The 25,032-nt window shown below is 36.9% G+C and overlaps 1 long non-coding RNA gene across 1 annotated transcript; it reads right to left on the reverse strand.

The window, feature by feature from the left end:
* LOC148054218 (uncharacterized) lies at nt 1-25,032 on the reverse strand. The gene is made up of 4 exons (XR_015707605.1): nt 24,589-25,032; nt 18,688-18,804; nt 15,105-15,223; nt 1-2,592 (listed from the first exon to the last, which is right to left on the reverse strand). It is a non-coding gene; the product is annotated as an uncharacterized LOC148054218 (long non-coding RNA).

Below are 25,032 nucleotides of genomic sequence, written 5' to 3' on the forward strand. Positions count from 1 at the left end.
GACAACAAAGTAGCAGTTAAATAAGAAATAGTTATTCAAAATGATATTACTTGCTAAAAATGAGCACAGTATAGTCATTATAAGCATCATGGGAAAAGATTTGGAAAAGAACTGTGAAACAAATTACTTCATTGGTTTTGTCACAAGAGTTTTTCCCAATCACAGGGACCAGAGGAGAGAAAGCATAATGGATGCTGCCTGAAGGAGTAGATACTTGTTGGGCAGAAGAGACTGTGAATGTTGCTGGGGTGAAGACTGAAATCAGCTTTCCCATACATCTGTAATCCAGCGGAGCAGGACAGGCGCTAGTAATAAAACCTCTAGAGGACAGGCAGTGGTTGTTTTTACTGCAATAAGTAAAAACTAAAAGAATATGACATGAGAATACTGTCTATTTTTTTCACTTCGGAAAATGCAACAGAACTGAGTTGCTACATAATTCTCTAGAAAATGTCTCCTCCTGTACTTCTTGAAGATGCATCCTCTACATTTGTGAAAAGTAAAATACAAAATAAGTTAAATATAGGTACTTAGTCATTTGCTTCAACTGGTCCACTGTAGGCACAAAAAACCTGTATCAAATATACAAAGAAATAAAATCAGATTAGTCTGGATTTCCTTTTATGGTTATCCTTCCTTGGAAAATGTTAAACAGCAGAAATAAAAATCATGAACTTGGAAAAAGTGAATTTCCATTCTGGAGATGACCCCTATACTCCTTGTCTTTCCTAATATCACAAACATACAAAGGCTGTGTTATACAACATAAGGGCAAAATTGTAATAGCTTGTTGGAATAATAGCTGCTCATGAAAGCCACGTTAACTTCTTTAGAGCCTAGCTCTATTTCCTTTTAAGTGCATAGGATATTCTTACTGACAGTACTGGATTTTAGGTCAGGCCCCTTATCATCCCTGAATGATTCATCAAGCAAATGCATCAAATACACAGAGCAAAACTACACCACAACCATAATACATACCTTAACTAAAACACAGAAGACACTGAAATGTGTTATTTGAAATAGAATCCACCCAACACACACAAGAAAAGAAAGCAGACTAACCAGTGGGAGCTACTTCAATGCTTACGCAGGAAAGTCATCACCACCACCATTAGATTTAAAATCTACAACCCATGATTACCTTGGACAGTTCCAGGTTTGCTTATATCCTTAAACTATCACAGCTACCACACAACTCTTATAACATCTGAAATGTAGCTCATTAATAATAAAGTAAATATAACAATAAAGCAGAAAGTATCAAAATCAAATCAATAAATCAAAGGCAATTTTTTATAGCAAACTCCTTACTGTTTTCAACTTGAGAAGGACTTGTATCATCTATATTCATGGGTTCACGAGGGGAAAGTCCTGCTTAACAAACTTAATTTCCTTCTATGACAAGGTTACCCACCTAGTTGACCAAGGGAAGCCAGTCAACGTAATCTTTTTGCACTTCAGTAAAGCTTTCAATACTGTCTCTCACAGTATCCTCCTGGACAAAATGTCCAGCATACAGCTGGATAAACACATAATGCAAAGGGTGAGCCATTGGCTGATGGGTCAGGCTCAAAGGGATATAGTAAATGGGGTTACATCGGGCTGGCGACCAGTCACTAGCGGGGTTCCGCAGGGATCCATCTTGGGGCCAGCGCTCTTCAATATCTTCATAAATGACTTGGATGCAGGACTTGAAGGTTTGTTATCAAAGTTTGCCAATGACACAAAATCGTGAGGAGCCGTTGACACTCTCGAGGGCAGAGAGATCTAGACAAATTAGAGAGCTGGGCAATCACCAACCATATGAAGTTTAACAAGGGCAAGTGCCGGATTTTGCACCTGGGACATGGCAACCCTGGATGTACATACAGACTGGGGAACGAGAGGCTGGAGAGCAGCCCCGCAGAGAGGGATCTGGGGGTTCTGGTCGACGGCAAGTTGAACATGAGCCAACAGTGTGCCCTGGCAGCCAGGAGGGCCAACCGTGTCCCAGGGCGCATCAAGCACTGTATTGCTAGCCAGTCGAGGGAGGTGATTGTCCTGCTCTGCACTGGTGCGGCCTCATCTTGAGGACTGTGTGCAGTTTTGGGCGCCACAGTACAAAAAGGATATAAAGCTACTAGAGAGTGTCCAGAGGAGAGCCACAAAGATGGTGAAGGGTTTAGAGGGGAAGCCATACGAGGAGTGGCTGAAGTCACTTGGTCTGTTCAGCCAGGAGAAGAGGAGACTGAGGGGAGACCTCATCACGGTATACAGCTTCCTCACAAGGGGAAGAGGAGGGGCAGGCGCTGATCTCTTCTCCCTGATGACCAATGGTAGGACCTGAAGGAACAGCAGGAAGATATGCCAGGGGAGGTTTAGGTTGGACATTAGGAAAAGGTTCTTCACGCAGAGGGTGGTGGAGCACTGGAACAAGCTCCCCTGGGAGGTAGTCACGGCGCCAAGCCTGACAATATTCAAGAAGCATTTGGACAACGCCCTCAGACATATGGTGTGATTTTTGGGGTTGTCCTATGCAGGGACAGGAGTTGGACTTGATGATCCTTGTGGGTCCCTTCCAACTCAGGACATTCTATGAGTTGCTGTAGTCTGTGAAAAAAAAAAAAGTTAAGAGGCAATAAAATTTATTATTCACTAATGTGTGTTAATGGCCAAAGAGCTTCTTGACTGCAGCTCCATACTTTAAATTTCATTTAATATAGTTTGATATTTTAAATGTAGTACCACAGTCAAGACCAGCCTCAAGACAGCCATTGCAGTGGCCAGAGAATCAGATTTACAAGTGATACTCTGCAGCTATTGCCTAATGCAGAATCATTAGAAATAAATTATTTCAGGAAAGGTATAATCTGAAGGGTTTTAAATCAAAAGACTACATCAAATCAGTCCTCCTTGAGAAAGAATTCTGGCTTTACCTTCCTTATATTACTGTGGATCTACAGGTTACTTGGAGTAAATATATTCATATAGGCCACAAAAAACAAGTTCATCATCAATGTCTCATTAGGGAGATGAAATTTGTTTATATTCTTTCTTGCAAACTTACATTCCAGCTGGAACCTAAAAATGCAGGTCTTCTGCTTTTAAAATCACAATGCAAATCTTTACCTGCATTAATAGAGGACAATCATTCAGATAAAAACTATGTTTATTTACCTTGCCACTACTCTGTACCTTCTTCTCACAGCTGACTTCATTCTCTAAAGTAGATATAAAATCTAAGAATCGTAAAGAATTGAAAGAAAACTCATTTAGTCCATTCTATTGCCCAAAGACAAGATCTAAACTATTCACAGCACCTGTCTTTAAACCTTCAGCGACAGAGATTCTACAATCTGACCAGGCCATCTACTCCAGTATTTAGCTACCTCAGTGTGAAAATGTTGGATTTTTTTTCTCTAATGCTTAACTTAAATTTTCCTTCCTGCAAACTGAGCTGTTATTTCTTGTCCCACCCAGAGCAAACATTGGAGTTCCCCTTGCCATTTTCAGATACACTTTGCATATTTGAACACAGTTCTGAAAGCTTCCTCAAGCCATCCTTCTTTTGGCTGAACAGCCTGAATTAATTCAAAGTTGTTAGGCGGGTCATGTTTTCCAGCAGGTTATTCTCATTGATCCTTTGTAGGTTTTCTCCAGTTGTCCACAACTTTCTTGAAATACAGGGATCAAAACTGAACAAAATACTCCAGTTTAGGCTTTATCAGTTTCAAATACAGTGGACATATTACTTCATATATCTTACTGAGGATATTCTTATTTAAGCATCTAAATATTGTGCTTGATTATTGGACAGTAGCATGACAGTGCTGACAGATATTCAGGATAGCTACTAGTACTCCCTGATCTTTCTTTACAGATTTGTCATTCTCCACCCTGCATTTTGCATTTGATTATTCCAACCTCCTTCACTTTGAAATATTTCTCATTTATGCCCTTAATATTTTTTTTCTAAGTATCTGCTGGCATTCCTGAGCTGTTTTTTCCATTAGGATCCCTTCCTATGGGATTTTGTTTACTAATGGTATTTTTATTCTCTTCCTAGGAATCATGAATTCTAGAATTTCATGACCACAATCACCAATGTTGCTTTTCACCTTCAAATCCTCAAATAACTCTATACCCATGATTTCAACCTCAGATGCACTTCACCCTGTTTTCCTTCTTACTGTCTGAATCAAAAATTTGGCCAATATGTTCCAAGAACTTGTTCATACTTTGCATCCTGCTACATGCTGTACTTCTACCAAAGCTCAGCCTAGTCTGAAATGATCTCATTGCCTTGGATTGATGTTCTGTATTTGATTAACCATGAAAGCATCTTTGTTATTTTTCCCTTTTATCACCACTATGGACTTTAAACAGGTTTATCTCCTGACAGATTCTGCCTCTCAGAGCAAACATGTATGACTCAATATAACGGGTAATATCTTCTTCTTCTTCTTCTGTCTGTCCTTCCTAATAAGGTTTACCATTCTATATTCATATTTCAATCATGAGACCTATCCTATGAAGTCACTGTTAGGCCAAACAGATCATAATCTTGATTAGGCAATAAGATTTCCAGCTTCTCCTCTTTATTTTGATACTTTTTACGTAAGTATACCATACTAGAAGAAATTACTTAACATGGTGGTTTGTAAATAAAACAAACTCAGTCCTATTCCTATTAAATTGAATTTAATTCATCTTGGACAGTTAGTTTTTATCTGCTTAATTTGTTTTTGTTCTCACTGCACAAAAGGGTGCTTTACCGACTAGGTTTCCAAACAGTGCAAAATGTTAGCATGCTTTTTTAAACCCGGCAAACCCATAACACTAAAACAAATCATCCACATAAAAAAAAAAAATTTAAGGGTAATAGAACTTTTTCAAAATGAGAAAATGTCTGATGCAAATCTTAGATGCAAAATTTTTCAACAACTCAATAATGCTGGGAAAATGTCAAGCTATGTTAATGTCATTATTAGCCTATCACCAAATACCTATCCCAGTGTGAAAATGTATTTATGTTATTATGACGTTGTTACCTTAGGAAAAAAAAAAAATTTGAAGTTGTTTTATAGACCTGTAATTCTAAAATATATCAGCTATAATGAGTGGACTGTCTGGTACAATTTCAAAAGACTCCTTATACTTTCATTTAATTTCCCTTAAGATCATTTACAGCCCAACATGAAAACCTTTTAAGCCCACTGTTTCTTTTTGAGAGTTCCTTTAATTACTGTTTTAGTAAGATATTTAACTTACTAATATAAATTAGAATGTATCTGTCTTTTGTGGAAAGTGCAACTTAATTTGAATGTTACTTTAATGTATTGTTCATTTTAATGTATTTATTTTTATGTCTTGTTCAATGAATCATTTATGAACATTCTAGGAGGTAAATGATTTGGTAATAATAGTACAGTACATATATCTAAAGCAATAGTTACTCAGAGTCCTAGGGAAACTTAGGAAAATGAAATGGTCACAGAATTGCGAGCAAGAAATTTCTCTGAAAATCCACATTTCAATCCATAAGATTCCCTAGCAGGATATGCACTTAGCCAGTGAAATAGAAATTAAAGCAGTATGTCAGCATTTAACAAGCTCTTTTGTTGATCAGACTAGAGGGGAATCATACTGTCTGTAGCAGCTACTAAAATGTAACAATACAATTTTTAAATAAGCTTTTTCCTGGGTAAGACACACCACATTGTTCTTCCAAATTCTGAGGGCTGTTCATCACTGCAGGCATGCAGTATGCAAATTAAACTTCTTTGCTCCAGCTGAGGCTGTACTATGCCCACAGAGTGATTCATCTTTGCAGGAGAGCAGGCAGTATTTGCACCATTAACCTTCCCTGAGATTTTACTGGAGGGAAGCTTTCTTCATCATTTTGATGTGATTACATAAAAGTCTTAGTATGGAAACTACCCTAAATAGAAACATCTTTGGATACGTCCTGGCCATGGACCTAGTATCTACAGTCTTATCCATTTGGGGCATAGCACAGACTGTATATGATGCTTTAAGACAATTGTAAACTGTTTTTACCCTTTCTTGTGACACTTTCTATTATCAGAATGCATCTGCTCTAAATTATATCAGCAGAAATTGACATAATTTAGGAGTATACATGAGTCCTAAAAAGTTTATTTGAAAGAGTAAGTTTATTTGAAAAATAAAAATCTCATAGTGAACACTAAAGTAACTGTTGCTCCCCTCCCAAGTTTGAATACTCTAATAGTCTAGAAATAAGATTTGTCTGCGGTACTAACATCAATAGATTATAGTCCTCCAAAATCAAAAAAATTCGCTAATAGAAAAAAGAGGATTTTTTTTTCCTCTTTAATATCTTGATTATAACCTTAAAGGCCCACATATGTGAGATCCCCTCACAATGGAATGTTCACAAACTAGTAAGAGGAAACAAAATACTCTGCATTTTTAAACTTCTAAGCAAAACAAAAACAAAACCCAAAACAACAACAAAAAAATAAACAAACCTACAAAGAAAAAAATAGGGAACAAGCACATAAGAATTTAACTGAACTGCTCAGTTGTTCTACTTGCCCGTTCTTTCTCATTTAGTCCTTCTTCCCTTGACTGTTTATCTAAACTGTAAACTATTTTGGGTGAGGGAGTTGTTTTCTCACTTTCAAATTTGTCAGTAAAGATTGCTGGCATTCTGTACTAACAAGTAACTGTTATAAACAACAACATGTATATTCTCTTTCATACAAACTCACTAGATTTTTTAATGATCAAGAATGAGGATTAGAAAACAGATTCCATACTTCAGCCTAGAAAACTGGAAATTAGCCGAGATGAAAAGAATGAGAGAGCCAGATCCCAGGACTTAAGGAAGAGATGTTGACAGTGCCAACAGCAGCAGGAAGCAACGAAAGGACAGAGGGGAAGCTAATGTTAAAGGACTGGAAGGCACATAAAAGGTTGAAAATCAGACATGTAGCAAATCACTGCATGTCCCAAATCACTGTAGCATGAATGTGGCTCTCATTCACAAAGCTGAATGTTTCTAACTAGAAATATGATATTATGTAGCTCCCAGATATTTGAAATTGCCCAAGCCAAAATGTTGCTGGGAAGAAAATTTCAAGCTTTACAGTAACACTGTACAACAGCATGCTGGTTTTGGCTAGGGTAGAGTTAATTTTCTTCATAGTAGCTAGTATGGGGCTACGTTTTGGATTTGTGCTGGAAACAGTGTTGATAATACAGGGATGTTTTTGTTATTGCTGAGCAGTGCTTACACAGAGTCAAGGCCTTTTCTCACCCCACCAGCAAGTAGGCTGGGGGTGTACAAGAAATTGGGAGGGGACACAGCTGGGACAGCTGACCCAGACTGGCCAAAGGGCTATTCCATGCCATATGACGTCATGCTCAGCATATAAAGCTGGGGGAAGAAGAAGGCGGGGGGGGGGGGGGGGGACGGACACATTCGGATTTATGGTGTTTTGTCTTCCCAAGTAACCGTTACGCGTCATGGAGCCCCTGATTTCCTGGAGATGGCTGAACACCTGCCTGCCAATGGGAAATAGTGAATGAATTCCTTGCTTTGCTTTGCTTGCGTGCGCGGCTTTTTCTTTACCTATTAAACTGTCTTTATCTCAACCCGTGAGTTTTCTCACTTTTACCCTTCCGATTCTCTCCCCCATCCCACTGGAGGGGGAGGGAGTGAGCGAGCGGCTGTGTGGTGCTTAGTTGCTGGCTGGGGTTAAATCACCACAGACAACAGTGACTGGGTCTGAAACACAGGATGTCCTTTCTCCAGTGGCCAGTTCACCAGTATCACAGAGAGACTATGACACAGTTATTTTACAGACATCACGATCTGCAGTGCAATCCATTTCTTTTTTAATGGAAAAATTTAGTATGTCAAGAGTACCCAAAAGTACTAGTAAATAAGTGATTTGGTTCAAAATGGAAATAAAGAATATGTGTGTGTTTATCACTGTATAATCAATAGATTATCGGATTCTGTGAATTGATTTAACAAATGATTATGTGCGCAATGGTATGTACTGAGTCTACTTAAGAGAGAAACATGATAGGGAACTTGTTCATTCATGCAAATGTCAGCTAGATGTAAAACAGAATAGCCACAGTATGAGAATAATTAATTCATAGTTGTATTTATGGAATTTTTAAGAACGTATTAAGAAAGTACAATTTGCATTTGCCAGTCTTAAAAATCAGGACTTAAATTGCATTGCAGAAGAGCATAAACTGGTTATTAGTTCTGAGTGGCAGTATTTATACCTGTTATGATACATAACCACAATTTTAAACATTGTGTTGATTAATAAGTTTGCCACTAAATGCAGTTGACTAAGGCTTGGTTCTCAGTGCATTTCTGTAAAATTTTCTGTAAAGCCATTATTTTCATCACTATAATTGAAATGATGTTACCTGCTTTATTTCAAGATAAAATTGTAAATAATTTTTCTTTTTTCATCTTGTAAAACTCACATAATTCTCATATCACAACATAATCATCATCAGATAAAATTATTGTTATTAACAATTTTCCCAGTACAGCTCGAACCACAGCCTAGAAAGTCTGATGTTCACTGCAGGCAAATTGGTAGAAACAATACTAAAACATACAAATAATGGACACGTGGATAAATACTGGTATAGAGGGAAGTGTGAACTTGGCTTTTTAGAGACAAATCACGTTTCACAAATCTTTTGGACCACTCTACGTATATCTCAGCTCTTAATTTTTCCATTACACGTGATATTCCCAGATCCAACTCTCCCTCATTTTTAATATACAGAATGCTCCTATACCCTTTCTTACATTATACTAAATATATTTTCAAATGCCAGCTAGCTCCTGGCACAAGCCCAAATTTGGCAGCAGGTGACACATAATTAAAAGATGGAAAAATCACTTCTTTGCTCAACACTGACTACTTTTTTAAATGCTGTTGCTTTACTGCTTTGTTAATTTACCTGCTATAGACTTTACTTTTTCACTTTTTTTTGCTACATTAAATCTGTTTCAAATTTGGAAATCTGATGTCCAAAACTGTGGTTCCAAAAATCATTTGAATCAGTAAATGTTAATTTTACCTGTATTTTTTTAATGGGAGGTATCTAGCGGTCTCTTGAAATGCTCTTTCTCAAATGCAAGACTACAGTACGTTGTAAAAATGAAGAAAAACTTTGGATTAGAAGCAGAAATGACTGTGGGAACTAAGTAGGGCATTAGAAAAATGTGCTAAAAATATACATGTTCCCAGAGTAAGAAGGTGGACAGGACCACTCTGCAGTAGCTGATGTCTGACAACTTGTATCAGTCAAGGTAAGAGGGGAAATGAAATTGTATGTAGAAATTCCAGCAAATATATGCCACAACCTTAAAGAAATGTCTGTATGGGATTTTTTTTGTTTGCTTGTTTTCCTTCCATTAGTGCAGCTCTATTGGTGTTTCTAACAGTGGAGGCTAGTGTAGGCAGGATGAAGGTGTTATCACCATGTCATCTGGTCCTGCTCAGGGCAATACTAATAGAGAAAAATGCTTATTGATTTCTCTAGAAAAAGGCATTTTACTGCCTGTAAAGATGAGGTAATAATTATCAATGTTGTGAAAAGAACAGTTTTACAATCATAAGAGATATGGTAGGATGGGATGAAGGATAACATCAAGGTACCTCTCAAGGAAGTCAAAAGGAAGGTCTGAACTAGTAAGGTTCAGACAGGATGTGTTGGTATCTGATGTTAATAATCATACTGATAACAAAACAATCCATACAGGCAAATCTCTTCTTTCCTAAAATGTCTTACTTCCTGCCTCTTTCTGATAGCATCAACTTGTACCAGGATGTTTTCAACAATTGCTAATATTTCAGAAAATAAAACTAGATGCTGACAAGGAAAATTGTAAAGCTCAGTTTAAATTTTTCAGTGCAGGGAGTGAAGCTATTGTTTGATTAGTTATCCACTCTGAGCAATTAATTTAGCCTCTCCATAAAAACTTCTAACTTACTAATGATTAATGAACTTTTTACAATCTGGTTTACAGACACAGATAAAGTGTTACCCATAGAAAAAATTAATTAATAGCAGTAATTCTGTGTGTATACCTAATTCTGGAATGATAAATGCACTGATTTTCAGATAGCAGTATGCTGAAAGTGTAAACTTTTCTGTGGAACCTTTTCAGATGTTTTTACTTTCTCTGTAGGCAAGATAATGAAAACTAAGATATTATAAAGTCTGTTCTTCTTTCTAAACAGAAGTCTTTCAGATAACCTAATTTTAAGTGATTACAATACCACAAAAATACTAACTTTGTGGCATATATTTAACTCTAGTTTTCTCTCCACTGTTAATTTTCTGAAGTTGTACAGCATGTTGAATTCAGAGTTACCTATTGTTTAATTATTAAAATATCCAGTTCAGACAATCTATTTTACAAATTTAGTATATATTTGTTACAAACAGTATTATAAACATAAATATTACATAAACATAGATGTAACAGCATAAATATTAGCTATTCTTGAGGCCTTATGAGATGGGAAGGGAAATTAATGTCTCCATTATTTGGTTGACAGGATTCAGATTTCTTTTTCAGTCAGAGCAAATTAAAGTAGGAATAAAACCTGATTCCCTGTTTTAGAGATACTGAACTACTGCAGAGTAACATCTCAGATGTTCTTGCACGTGGCTTGTAAAATTTCTCAGATTCATTTTTTTTAGTAAATATTATGAATTATATCCTTGTCTCAGAGACAACCATGGTGAAAGTGCCCTTTGACTATGATAAGTTCTCAATTTCAGCCTGTATTTAGAGACTTCTCCTCTACTTAGATGATTTACTTAGATGCAAGATTATCTTTCTGGCCCAAAACCCAAGCTTTCCAAACTAATTTTATTATTCAATGCTCCTATATACCATGTTATATTTTCACAGGTGTAGCCTACATCTCAGATAACCAACACCCTTTTAGAAGTACCAGGCCTTGAGAATAAGCACTTAGATAACATGTAGAGGATCAGAGGAAGGAAGAGGAAAACTACTGGGGAGTAAGAGCTGTGGAGTAAATCTTTTGTATGCAGCCCACACTTATAAAACTGCTCAAGTGAAGAGGATTTTTGTCTGTTTATTTTAAAGAAACTGAAATTCCACATGTGAGAAAGAAGCGTGAGGCTTTGAATTGTTACCAGTTACTTTCCATATGTGCCATTACTTTCCCACACCTCTGTAACATCTAGTTGCCTAATGGTTATACTACGTATTTTTTGTTATAAATACATGTCTTCCTAAATATATTAATAGCTCCAGTTTCTGCTGTTGTCTTTACATACTTAAGTCCCTGTACAGGGACAAGCAGTTCCACACACCACTCTTGGATATAACTAAGGCCCTTCCACGCAGTCATTCATGCCATATGGATTGATAGATTGCTATGTGCTGAATTAAGCCATTCTTTTTCAGTTAGGCAAAAGATTATGACTGATGCCATTTAGAATGCCAAATTTCTAAAATATATCTTCCTCCAAAGTGTCCTTATAAGTTTTACACATTAGTATTATCACCACACATATTTACACATTATTTTATTATTCAGACTCAAATACCTCCTCTCTCTTGAGCAAGTTCATCCTTCTTTATAATCTTACCATAGACTGCGCTTCCTACAAAACAGGAAAGAAGTTTGTTTGAAAGTACTTTTAATTGTCCGCTTACATCTAAGAGACTATGCATGAGTGAAAATATATTGCTTTTTGCTAGCCCATAGGAGATTAACCTGCTGTCCTTCAAATAGGGAAGCCGGAGCTTTTCCTCTATCACCATCTAGTGGGGAAGAAACAGGAAGTGCTGTAGGACCGTGCAGTGGCCGTGGACCGGCAGTCGGAGCGATTACTTTCTATTGACTACTCCTGTGAACAGCGCTTGGGAATACACTCAGTTCCTGTCACTTTCCACAGACATGCACATAACGTATCTGAACTTCATGAGTATGAAAGCAGATTCTTGACTGAATGCCCTAACTGATGGATTTCATGTTACCTGCTTGTCGTGGTTTAACCCCAGCTAGCAACTAAGCACCACACAGCCGCTCGCTCACTCCCCCACCAGTGGGATGGGGGAGAGAATCGGAAGGGCAAAAGTGAGAAAACTCGTGGGTTGAGATAAGAACAGTTTAATAACTAAAGTAAAATAAAAATAGAACAGTAGTAATAGTAATAATAATAATAAAAACAACAAGTAATAATAGTACACTAGTAATACAAAGCAATCGATACACTGTACAATTGCTCACCACCCACCAACTGATGCCCAGCACGTCCCCCAAGCAGCGATCGCTGCCCCTCCCCCGGCCAACTCCCCCCGCTCATATACTGAGCATGACATCATGTGGTATGAAATAGCCCCTTGGCCAGTCTGGGTCAGCTGTGCTGGCTGTGCCCCCTCCCATCTTCTTGTGCACCTGGCAGAGCATGGGAAGCTGAAAAGTCCTTGACCAGTGTGAGCACCACTTAGCAACTACTTAGCACTACTTAGCAAGAACCAAAACATCAGTGTATCATGGACATTGTTCTCATCCTAAACCCAAAACACAGCCCCATACTGGCTACCAAGAAGAAAATTAACTCTATCCCAGCTGAAACCAGGACACTGCTTTACCTGCATCTTTATATCCTGACATCAGATAACTCTCAGATAGGAGACTGAACTGAATGTTAGATCAGAGATGTTCAAAAAACAGCCCAACAGCTCTGGGTACATCACCTTTTTTAACCTTTTACCATTTTGGACAGAAGCTATCAGAGTATTTTTGAATGCCACAAATCCCATGCATGGAAGTTAAAAATTAGAAACTGTTCCCTAGCTGTTATTGGGAGTAAACATTCACTACAAATAATGGGTTTCTTGTAAATTAACGAGCCACAAAACTGGAATGATTATTTTAGGGAAATAAAACAACTGGACGTAATTTGCTCAACCCCTGAAACAAGGACAAGAGGAAGACACTATGGAAAAACATGTCTTTGGGGTAAAAATTCAAAGAATAGAGGAAGACTTGTAACACTTATTTCCCTTTTTGCAACTTTAAAGCAATAATTCTAACAAAGTGGTAAAGGAAAAATGGATTTCAGGACAAATTTTATATTAAATAGGGCTAAAATTTAAAAGATTTATTGATATTTTCAGGGGCATTAGAGGGACATGGTAACTATTCAGAAACTTTTACTGGGGCTAGGGTATTTTAGTGTACATGCATCCGAACTAGATTTAAACTATTAAAGGGTGTCATTTCTCTCTTCACATGTCAATATAGAGTTCAGAGGTTTTTTTCTGACCTAGCTATGTATTTCCATACCTAAATTTCTTGTAAATATAATCCTAATACTGAATTTCTTGACATGAGAACTAGACAGAAGCTGACAGATGCCATGAGGGACATTCAGTTTAAAGCATTGCAAAAAAGCATTGGTATGGATGACCTTAAATATCAACCAAGGCCAAAGGCGGCCAAGGTGCCTTTTACAAGGAAAAGTTTATGGATGTTCTGAAAGACTGAACCCAGAGTAGAAACAAAGGTTTTATATTATCTCCTTGTTTATTTCTGAAGGAAGAAAAACAAATTGTGGATTTTAACCACCCCCCAAAGAATCATAGCCATCTGTGAGGCTGTAGTGTGAGAGAAAAGAAGTCCTTTCTGGAGTCTAACTGGAGGAGACCAGGAGGTCAACAGAATCAACCAGAACTTCAAAAGTTCCCTGTGCTCCCAACCCTTCCTCATATGAAAAGGAAAGCTCTACATTTGACTGAAGAGAACCAAACAACAAAATTCATTGAGTGAATACAGTACCCTTGTTTACCCTTTTTTTCTTTTTAAACTTGCACAAGTTCTCCAAGCAAAAGCAGACATTTCTCATATGCATTGTATTAAACAAAATCTTGCAACTTATTGTTATTTTGCAAAATGTTTTCCTTCTCTTTTTACTTTTAAGGGTTGTGGTTGCAGTTGTACACCATGTGTGCTTTCTAGATTAGAAAACTAGGCCTAATGTTGAAATATAAACCAAATGTGCAAAACACTTTTCAGACAAGAAGTTATACAGATGTAATAAATTTAAATATTCTAATGCCTAGTTTGTTATATAAAATGTGATACCAGTATTCATGAATTGTCAGACACCGGTACAAGTAACTCACCTTGCTTGGCCTTAAGCAGTCTAGGAGCTGCAATTCATACATCCATTCATACAACTTAGGAGGCTTCTGGAAAAAGCTCTCCTGCAGTAGCACAGGTGACATGAAGTTCTTGCAGAAGTTCTTCTACCAGAACTCTTTCCACATGTTCTCTGCTACCAAGACATGCCTAATAACCTAAATAACTTGAAGTAACAATTTTCTTCTGCATTTACTTTAAGCTATATGCCTCCCTTTCTTCCTAAAAAATGTAAATGTCTCTTACTGTACAGTTCAGTATGGTTCAGAACAGTATCCTTTGGGAATTAGAGAATAAAAGAGAATGGAAAGAAAAAGAATGGTCCAAAGAAGGAACCTTGATCCAGCAAAGATGTCAGAGAAGGAAAATACTGAAAGAAAAACATTTAATTGCAGCCATTAAGGTTGGGGAAAATTCCAGAGAGATCCAGTGCTGTGAACCCAGGAGACAATCTGAGGAAGGGAAATGGGGTTTCTAGAGTTCAGTACAGCCAAGAGACTGAAGAGGCTGAGAACTGAGAAGTCAAAAGGTTTTTTTATACGCTTTATTTAGGATAACTGAAGCTTTTTGAAGGATTGAATTGCCACTTGAAGCTGAGGGAAAGCAGGAATAGAGAAATGGAGGAATAGTTGAAGAAACAGAAATTTTATCTAAATGACCCCTCACATTACATTATTTTAAAAAGTAAGTACATCTACTACAATTTTCTTTAATTCCTCTGCAATTCTAATTGGGAAAGACTATATATCAAAATCCATAACATCTTACCATACCCTTAAGTGCTTAAATTGAGAAATGCAGGTTAGGACCCCAGGTTTCAGGTCAGGACACCTCCATGTCTCCAGTTATTGCTCAAAAGGAAAAAAAAAGTTGTTTCTGAAAGGTGACTTAACCCACCTGAGAGGAGCAACCACTCTCCACTGACTGAGGGAAACATATGTCCTTAAGGGATGAGAAGATTGCTGACCTGGGGTGGCAGGTATGCCGCAGGGTCAACAAAGTTTTCCACTGCAAAACTTAAAAAAGAAAGAAAAAAAAAATCAGTTTACCCAATCAATACTTAAGCATTGACACATATCTCCACAGTACTTACTAAGAAGAAAACACAATGGATGACTTTACCTGATGGCATTTAAGTCCATCTCGAGAGTCAGTAGTCGTTTCCCCCCCATTTCACACTGCCCATATGAGACAGTTCTTACAACCCTGACCTGTCTGTGGTGTTTAAGTGTGACAGAGCTTGAGACAGGATCCAAGTCTCTGAAAGAAATAACCTTCTACAGGGGGAGGTTGGGATTTGGCAGAAAAGGAGTTAAAAGTTGAGTGTCGGCGCCGAGGAACCCAGCGGACTGTTCCATTACCCGGGGAGGGGGGAATCTACTTCCACGCTATTAATTATTCGCTATAAAATTAATGACAAAATTTCAAAAGGAGAGCGATAAACAGTCATAAAGCACGAGGAGGAGATATATGAATTAAAAGAGGTGAACCTGAGGTAAAATCCTGAGGGCACCTCTCTCCTTTCTCCTGCGTGGGCAAGTTCCACTCAGCAGCCGGGTTGGTGTCGCAGCCTGGTCTGAGGGAGGAGGCGAGGCGACACCCCAGTAGCATGTTTGGGGCTGGCTGGGCGTTTTAGGAGCTTTTAGATCCACTTTTATTTCTCCTTCCAGCATCACCAGAATTTCCCTCCTCACTGGAGCAGTGGCTGCTCATAACAGGCTTCATTTACCTGAACGGGACTGGGAGGAAAGAAGAAAGGGAGGGCACGGGAGCAGTGATGGGAGATGGGGTTTGGAGTGACAAAGGCGCGGGCAGCGGCCACCGCGGGGGCAACCTGGGGTACCGCTCAGTCAGGAGTCCAGTGGCTTTCTTTAGTGCAAATAATAATATAATCTGACGTACCGAGACAAAATCTGCTCAGTAGAAGAGGTGTAACAAATAAATAGGCTTGGCTAACGGGAGTCCTGAGCATAAATGCAAGTAACTCGACCAGATTTCATACAAAGTGTTTAAGAACCGGGGGCTGAGTGACTGAGACCCACCACAGGCAGTTCTTAGGAACATGCTCGGGCATTGAGTGCTTTTCCAGACATCTGATTACACTAATGTTTTGGAGTATTTTAGATATATTGATTGTGTTCTTTAAGATCGATTTAAAATGTCAGTGTATACAAAAAATACTTTTTTTTCTATTAAGTGATTATACTGTGGCATCTTTGATTTAGAGGCCCATAATAAAAATTTCCTCAAGAAAGTGAGGAACTGGGTTCTTTGATCTGCACCTAGACAGAAGGAAACTGAGGGCACTTAAAATGTTCATGAAGTAGCTGGTGTAAGAGCAACTATTAGTGATAAACATGAGATCTTTCCATCATATTAAAAATATTTCTGTTGAACCATAAGCATGTGCAGTGCTTCCCAGGCAACTATAAAATACCAAGCCCACTTCCTCTGAGAAACTCCGAAACTTAAAAGCAAACCAAAACCACACAGAATAAACAATTTAGGAGCATAAAATGAGGTGAATAGGAGGGGTATTGTCTTTGGGAAGCCCAATTAATTTTATGTGATATTTTCTTCTATATGATTAATAAGAACATTTCTTGTCTGCCCAATTACTCCTAAGTACCAGCTGAGTAGTATAAGCAGTAATACTGTGGTGACATGGTATATATGGAGAGTCCATGTACTAAAGGGAAAGAAGTAAGAGATTGAACTACATTATAATAATGGTGGTCCCTCTGGGGCACACCAGTGAAACAGCACCAGGAAGTTTGCATTAATCATTGTTCCTGCGCTATTTGGGTTGTTGTGTTTTGGTTTTTTTTTTGATAAATAAGTACTTCAGTGCACTAAGCTAGTAATCCGGAACCTTTCTTGAGCTCTACATTAACACATAACCAAAAATAGTATTTAATTAAGGAAAAGTTGCAGTATGTTTTTGCAAAGGGAAGTGTGTACGCTGGAGGAAACCTATTAGATTAATAGTACTGTAACTTTTTGCTTGGCACATACATAGCTGTAAGAATTTGTCCTTTAAGTTTTTGCAGATGAAAAGAAAACATATTCCTAAAGTCAATAATTAGCTATTATTCTACAGCTACCAAAACATGTAGTTGTATTTCTATACCCTGATTATTACAGCTCTATAACTTCCCTGAAATTACATGTGAAATTTTTTATTTCAGGCATTTTTGTCATCAATATATAGCATTTTGAATGAAATTTTGGGGAACTGGACAAATTATATTTATTACATGTGAAGAGCACCAGCCATAAAGAAGTCTCATATAGACATCTCTGAACTGCTTTTAGAAGAGGGTAAAGCTGTTACAAGGCCTGGTAAGAAAAACCTTCATTTAAATATACACATTTGTTTTTATTGTTGGGAGGGAAGATTATTAAAGGAGCGAGAAGGAGAAAAAAAGATCTAAGTAACTGCTAAGGATAATCAGTTTGATTGATAGATCATGAATGTTCAACAGTTATACAGTTTTATACTACATAACACTATGAAGGTCATCAGAGTGCTGCGTAACACAATGTTCATGATAATGAAACAAAGCCTCAGAGGCTATAAAATATGTATGTGACACTCCTTCCCCCATAGGCCATGTTATATTTTTGAGTTAACCATCAACAATATAGGAATACTAAGCATTTTTCTCTTTTCAAGCTCTAGCTGGTATTAATTAGAAGATTTAGAAAATAAGGGGACCATAAGAATATCATGTGACTAACTATAAAATAAAACCTGATGCTTTGCATTCAAAATTCAAATGGACTAGAAAAAGCTGCATTTACCTTTATTAATCTAGATTCTAAAACCAAAACAAAATCCCCAAACTTCTATTAGTACTTGTTTAGAAGACCAATTTTTCATGAAACTGCATTCTTAAGGAAAACTCAGATGAGGTTAACATCAAAATACATAGCCTGTACAACTCTACTTAACATGCCCCTAGACTGGGCAGTCAACTTCAGTACTTCTGAAGATTACGTGGAAACATCCAAGTTTTCATAGTATAAGTAATATGCTAAGCTCTTCACAGACAATCATAAACACAGCACATTTACATTTTAAATAAAAAAGAAATGAAACATTTGCACTCTATAGTCTAAATGAAGTTTCTGAAACTAGGTGTGAAAAACCTGAAAATAGAAAGATCATATTTTCAAGTCTGCACATATATAACAATTTTTCTGAAACGGTATTTTCATGTAAGTACTTTTTATGCTATACTATACTTTAAATATAAATTTTATATCAGGTATACATATTACAGCCTCTTTAGGAGAGCCACTATTTCATCTTTCATACGAGTACTTGCACTGGATTGACATCTTTACTGGGAATACAGTAGAGAAAGTTGGGAAACCTACAAAACGGTCAACAGTAACTCAAAACTATAAATTAACAATGCTGTGCACACTAGCGTTCTTTCATTATATTCAAGATTTGTAAACAATTTCCACTTACCTATAACCTTTAAGAAAACTGCTCATGCTTATTCTGTTATTTCTCCAAATATATACCTCTTAGGCCAAGATTTTCTATGCTGTTCTTCTCTTCAAAGATGAATTATGTTTAGGGAACCTGAGGAAAGTAATGTAGGTATTTTAAAACAGCGGGAGGACAGATAGAGACATTTAAACATCAAAAACTAGAATTTAAATACATCATGATACAGAAAAGGACATTTTTCATAAATAGATTATTTTGACTTGATTTTTAAGTTATGGTGTTACAAGCGAAAAGCAGGTGTGGATCCCCCAGGGACGAGACACAACACTCAGCAAGTGAAAGCTTTGGCTTTAATGAAAGCATAGCATTACCAAGGTGGGATCCCCAGGACACCGTCGCTAATCAAATAGGGACACGACACAGTGGAGCCCTGCTAGGAAGTGAAGCTCAAAGGAAAGCACTGCAGGGGTGGATAATAAAACTTGCGCTGATTAACATATCATACACATGCAATGTCTTGTTTTGCTCATTAGCAAACTAGCTGATGTAATGCAGATGCTGTTGTTCGAATTCTGAGATCTGCAGCTGGCCGCCCTCGTTGGCACCTGTGCAGGGGTATGTGCAGATGTTTGCGTGTGTGGGGAAGCAAACTATCCTGGGTTAACGTGATAACAAGATAAGACTTGCTTGGGACTCTACATACTCGGATGGGGGAGGCGAACTATCCTGGGTTACTGTAACAAAATCTTCTCGCACCCTACATATGGCTATTTGAAAATTCCATGCTAACCATTCCTAAAAGGTATATTCTTATCTCAGTCCTTTTTTTTTGTCTACTGTAACTGAGTTGCACCACCTAGGCAGAGACATTTATCTGTATTTAATTGCATTGTAAAAGCCCGGGCAGCTTCTCCAAGTCAACAATTCAATTTTATGGACCACTTATTGTCCCCATCAAAAGTTTAAAAAAAAAAAAAAAAAAGGCTTTGTGCATCAGAATGCATGGTCTTGCAAGTCTGTGAGAAATTAAATCTGTGACAAGTTAATACTGGTTTCTGGGTCACTAATGGAGCACCCACACATCTTCTGAAGTGCTGACAAAGCAGATGAACTGATGTTTATCCCTATGATCACACTGAGCAGCAAGTTGCCAATATGTGGCCAGTTACAAAATGGAATTTTTTTTTTTAAAGAAGTTATAAGAGGAATACTCAGCATTCAGAAAATACCCAATGATGTTTTATTTATCCTTATTCCTTTTCCATTTTTATCTTAAAATCAATAAATTACATTTTAGAAGTTATTTTCATTACAAATTGATGTTAACAGCCATAATTTAAAGGAGTGCAAAAGTTACTTGTGTTTATTTCATTTTATTGCACAATGTGTGTTTTCTGTTCCTGTTCTCACTGTAACATCCTTTCATAAGGGCCACAGGATGTCTAAAAGAAAGAGGGACATCTGCTGCAGGTTAGAAGGCTGTTTTAGCCACCATATAAGACTTTCTAAAATGTCTTCACATGAACAAATATCTAATTTGATAGCCAAATTCCAATCAACTTTCTTTTGTCAGGTTTCTAGATAAAAAAATTAGATTATTAATTGCTTCAATAAAGAATTAATTGGAAATATGAATGTGATTTATCTCTAGGTGGGGGACCACAGTTCCCTCTTACTTACCTTCCTTTTGGCTAATCACTCCAAGGAGACTGCATTAGGTGTGTCTATAAAATGCAATCTAAATGAAACCACCACAAAACATTCACAGACATTGGAAATCATTTGTCTAAAAATTGTGTATTAAAATGTTCAAACAGACCTTGGCACAGGCTAAAAGCATGCCAGCTAGTACTTTCCCAAACAATTCCTGGGCACAGTTTGGGAGTTAGTGTGGATCAGGAGCCATTCCCAATGGGCAGTAGATGCATGTGACTATCCTGTTTTGAAGAATAAAAGGGTTTAATAATTAAGGCATAAAACATTGTATGGCTACCAGCCTCAATGCCAGAGAACAGTCCCAGGCATGTTTAACCTATTAGTTTATATGTAGCCATTGAATCTTTTGGCTGAGATGGTTAACACTTCAGTATCTGAAGAATGGAAAAGTTCTGCTTTCTTTCAAAGAAGCAGTTTTTAAAGGCCTAAGCCCAAGAAGCTCTTTTAATATACATGATTTAGATAATCATCTCTCTGTCTTAAATCTTCTTTTTACTGGCAAGTTTATTAAAAAGGGAGTGGCAAGGCATTTTAAGCATGATAAGATGTTCTCAGATTTCTTTAATCCATGCAAGTGTGGCTTTCAGCTTGTGCTGAATACAGCAGTCCATTAAGCCAATTTTTAATTTCTGTCCTTTGCCAGAAGATGAATGTCCACATTAACTTGCTGGCCCATGAAGCTGTATCAATTTACCTTTACACCTTAAAAAGTGAAAAAAAAAAATTGCCTGAATGTTTTTATCTTCATCTCTCAAAATAATCCATAGTGGCCCTCACAGCTCTTGTATGAAATTGCACAGGATTTGTTCTGTAACTGACATGCAGTTCTATATCTCTATTATAAAACATGACAGTAAGTTGCTTTCCCAGTGCCTGTCCAAAACAAGACTTTTGAGAGGATAAAGTCATATAAGGCTCAGATTAAAGGAAAAAAAAATTTGTGGGAAGTTCAGGAAGTTATAGCAGGAATGGTACCTGATTCCTTTCTGAAGTTCACCAATAGTGAATCCACAGAAAAGAGCCAAAAGAGCCTAAAGAGCATCTTTAGCCAGATTTCAGATTTCTTTCAACGATAATGTGTAACTGATCATTTATCTTCCCTACAAAAACAACTGTTATTAGGTCTGTTCTTACAGCCCTAATATAACAATACTGGGGCAGTCTACTTGTCCAGAAGAGTAATCTATCACTGACCTCTTTTTCTGTTATATAATGTATTTTATTGTTATATATATTTTAGTCTAAATTACATATTTTTACATTATCTATATTTTAACTTTATTCAGAATCCCTAGTGCCTTGCATAATCAAAAACTGACTGTAACATTCAAATGAAAATACTAGAGCTTTGTCTTCTATCATTTTTCCTCCATAGAGAACTGTTTTTTACAAGTTTACATTTTACAAGGTATATCTGCCATAGAATTCATATCCCTTCTTCATACAAACAGAAGCACATTCTTAACATGGTAGAGATAGTGCAAGTTTGTCACTTAGAAAAAATTAAAAAATGAAATAGTATTATTTCATTCCATATGAAATTCTTGTTGACAAATTATGCTAAATAATTAGAATTAGAAAAAAACCTAAACAAACTTCCATCTGGCTTACCAGAAAAAAAAAATCAGTAGTCACCATCAAGTTGTAAACTTAGAGCAAGTACCAATACAAATATTTTACTCCTCAATCTGCAGGCTTCCTTGGCTTTTTATTTTACCTGTACCACTGAAGGCCTCATCTGATATTTAGGTTGCTTACTTCTCACAATGAATATTCCTCAGTGAATTAATTACATGGTGCTGTTATTTGCTCCTTTGAACTAAAGTCAATGCAAAGAACCTAACTTTATCTTACTTGTCATACAGCATTCATCATTACATTCTTCCTATTTGCTGTTGCAGTCCAGCCTTAACACCAGATTCCTAATTATTTGAACACTTAAATTTAGGACGATAGCTATATGTTTGCATTACTATATTACATTCAGATAACAAGCTGAGTTCCTTTCAATTATTTAAAAAAAAATAAAAATATACCATCATAATGTTTTTTTATATATATATTTTACTGACACATCACATTTATTTAAAAATTCTGCCCAGAAATACATACTACCTATAAATTACTAACAGGTAAATATAACAATGTTTGTGCATCCCATTAACAACTTAAAATTACAGGTACCTGTATGTTATACCAGCCCTTAATGAGACAAAAATGGAAAAGCACAATACATTTTTCATTCATTCTATAGAAAAAAAAAATCAAATGACAACAAGCAACCTCTAAGAAAACATTGGTGTCAGGTGTGTTTTTACTGTAATATTACATGCTGTCCATAATTTATGAAGCTGAATAACAACATGTAGCTGTCAGGGAAGTTAACATCAGAATGAAAAGGGCAAAGAGGTCTCCACTATTTTCAACAGTGTACACATGCATACTGTCTTTATAACTAGAAAGCTTTTTATCTCAGTACATAGTTGTAAACAGCAGCGAGAGGTACCTACAACTTAACATATTTTGTGAAAATTGCTTGAGAAATACATTTTAAAAACAGTACTGTCTGCATGAAGATCTTTAATTCCTGCCTTTTGAAGTTACACTAAAAATACTGAATTATTGGTTCTCTTTGAAGAACAAGAAATTAGCCTCAGAATAACTGACTGTGCAAATAGCTTAGATTTATGGGAGACCAATCATTTGTTTAGGGCAAAAGACACATTCTCCCTTGACATCAAAGGGAGCAGGATTAGGTTCTAAAGCTTTACCCTGAAACTTGCAGTTCATTTTCAGGACTATATAGGTGTAGATTTATCAGGGGAATTCAGAGAGCTTTGCCTTCATTTGCACTGCCACCAGCTTTGTTCAGTGCAGTATATGCTCCTTAGTGTGCCACCGTCATGGTTGCATGACTGCATAGCTCCTCCCGTACAGATTAGGACCACCTCCACCCCATAACTGTCTGGAACAGAAATAAGGTTTAAAGTATCTTTTGATATGCTTTCCAGTAATATTCTGAAATACTTGGTTTTATCCCTTTTTCTGGGCATTTCAGGCATAATGAGATGAACCCCATGCATACTAAAATATTTTTAGGAACATAGTGAGCCTTCATTCCTTAATAAATTCTTGTGAGTGGACCTTTGAAGACAAAAGGAATACAAGGAACCACTTGTCTGAATGCAATTGAAGAATTTGCACTTTCCTTTTTAAAAGTGGATTACAGTAATATCTAATGGAATAAAACATATTTTTTTATGTATTAAGTATTTAATTTCCCTTAATGAAAAAAAAAATCCCGATTTGCTCATGTGTGTGACAACACCACCTTCTAAAACAACTAATGACTTAAATTAGTTGTTTTCTTGTGCAGGTAATAACGTCATAGTACTCAGACAAAATAGCCATTTCTACAAATTCTTTTAGTTGAATGAGATTTTAAAACCATAAAATGGTCCAGTGACATTCTCACTGGAAAATTCCAACAGAAACAAAGTAATCAAATAGGTGTTGTGTCTTACGATGATGTTTGTACTGGCTAAACCATATTTGATACAGAAGACACCTGGCATTTGAAAAGCAAAATTTCAGTATTTACATTTTATTTACACACTAAATCACCAATTAAGAAAAAAAATCGTTATATAAATAAGTTACTAAAGTCACATAAAGACTCCATCATCATGAATTGGTAACAATCAGTTAGAAGTAGATTGAAGTAGTATTCCTGGGCCAACTTTGTTATTTTAGAATCACATTTTCCTTTGAATTCATAGGTGTATATGTCCACATACATATGTGTATGTGAACTCTAAATAGGTAGTTTATTAAACTTTAGTTTGTTACCAAAAGAAGATAAATATTTTCCCCCTTGACTTACAGAGTTGCACTGTATTAAGCACAGACTTATGAACATGCTTCATTTACTACACCAATTATTTATCTTTATTTCAAATGGATAACTTGAAGTTGTGAATGAATAAACAAGGGTGTGTTTATATGTCACAGGATATTAAAAGCTAGCTGTGTCCAACTATGGCTGAATCCTGAAGTCCACAGACAAGGAAGGCTTCCTCTAAAAATCAAAGGATTTTTGTCCAAGTACTGAGGAGCAAAACAACATGAGTAGGAAAAGACATAGTTAATTCATGAGATATAAATGCTATTATCCCATTCTATGATTATTCACAGTTTTACCTGTACAGAGGAAAACCAGAAAAATCTTTCAGACTAGGACATCCTCTTTCACCAAACACTCCTTCACGACCCACAATTAAAATATTTCCAGTAAATCTGGTGGTGGTGGGGAGCATCAGCCTCCAGCAAAGGGTCCTTCATCTGAACATCAGCATTTTCCCCCGTGCTCGTCCAAAAAGGTTGTTTTTAAAAGCCACTCCGGTACGTCCACCTGGAAATTCCTCGCCCCGGCAATGCTTTCAGCATCGGGTGTTTCAGTTCCTTCGACGCGGCCTATTTACACCCACAGAGACGGACGTGAACGATAACAGTAACTCCAGCAAGTGTCCCAGGTCTGACACACCTCATCCGCTGGGGCAGGGGGAACTGCCGCCTTTGCGGGTTCATTTTGAGACGCCTTTTTAAGTCTGCCTCCTGCGAGGTGGCATTTTGCAGTCCTCCTCC

Source organism: Nipponia nippon, unplaced genomic scaffold, assembly GCF_047370975.1.
Source record: "Nipponia nippon isolate SJK-2023a ecotype South Korea unplaced genomic scaffold, ASM4737097v1 scaffold_33, whole genome shotgun sequence".
NCBI classification, from domain to species: Eukaryota; Metazoa; Chordata; class Aves; order Pelecaniformes; family Threskiornithidae; genus Nipponia; species Nipponia nippon.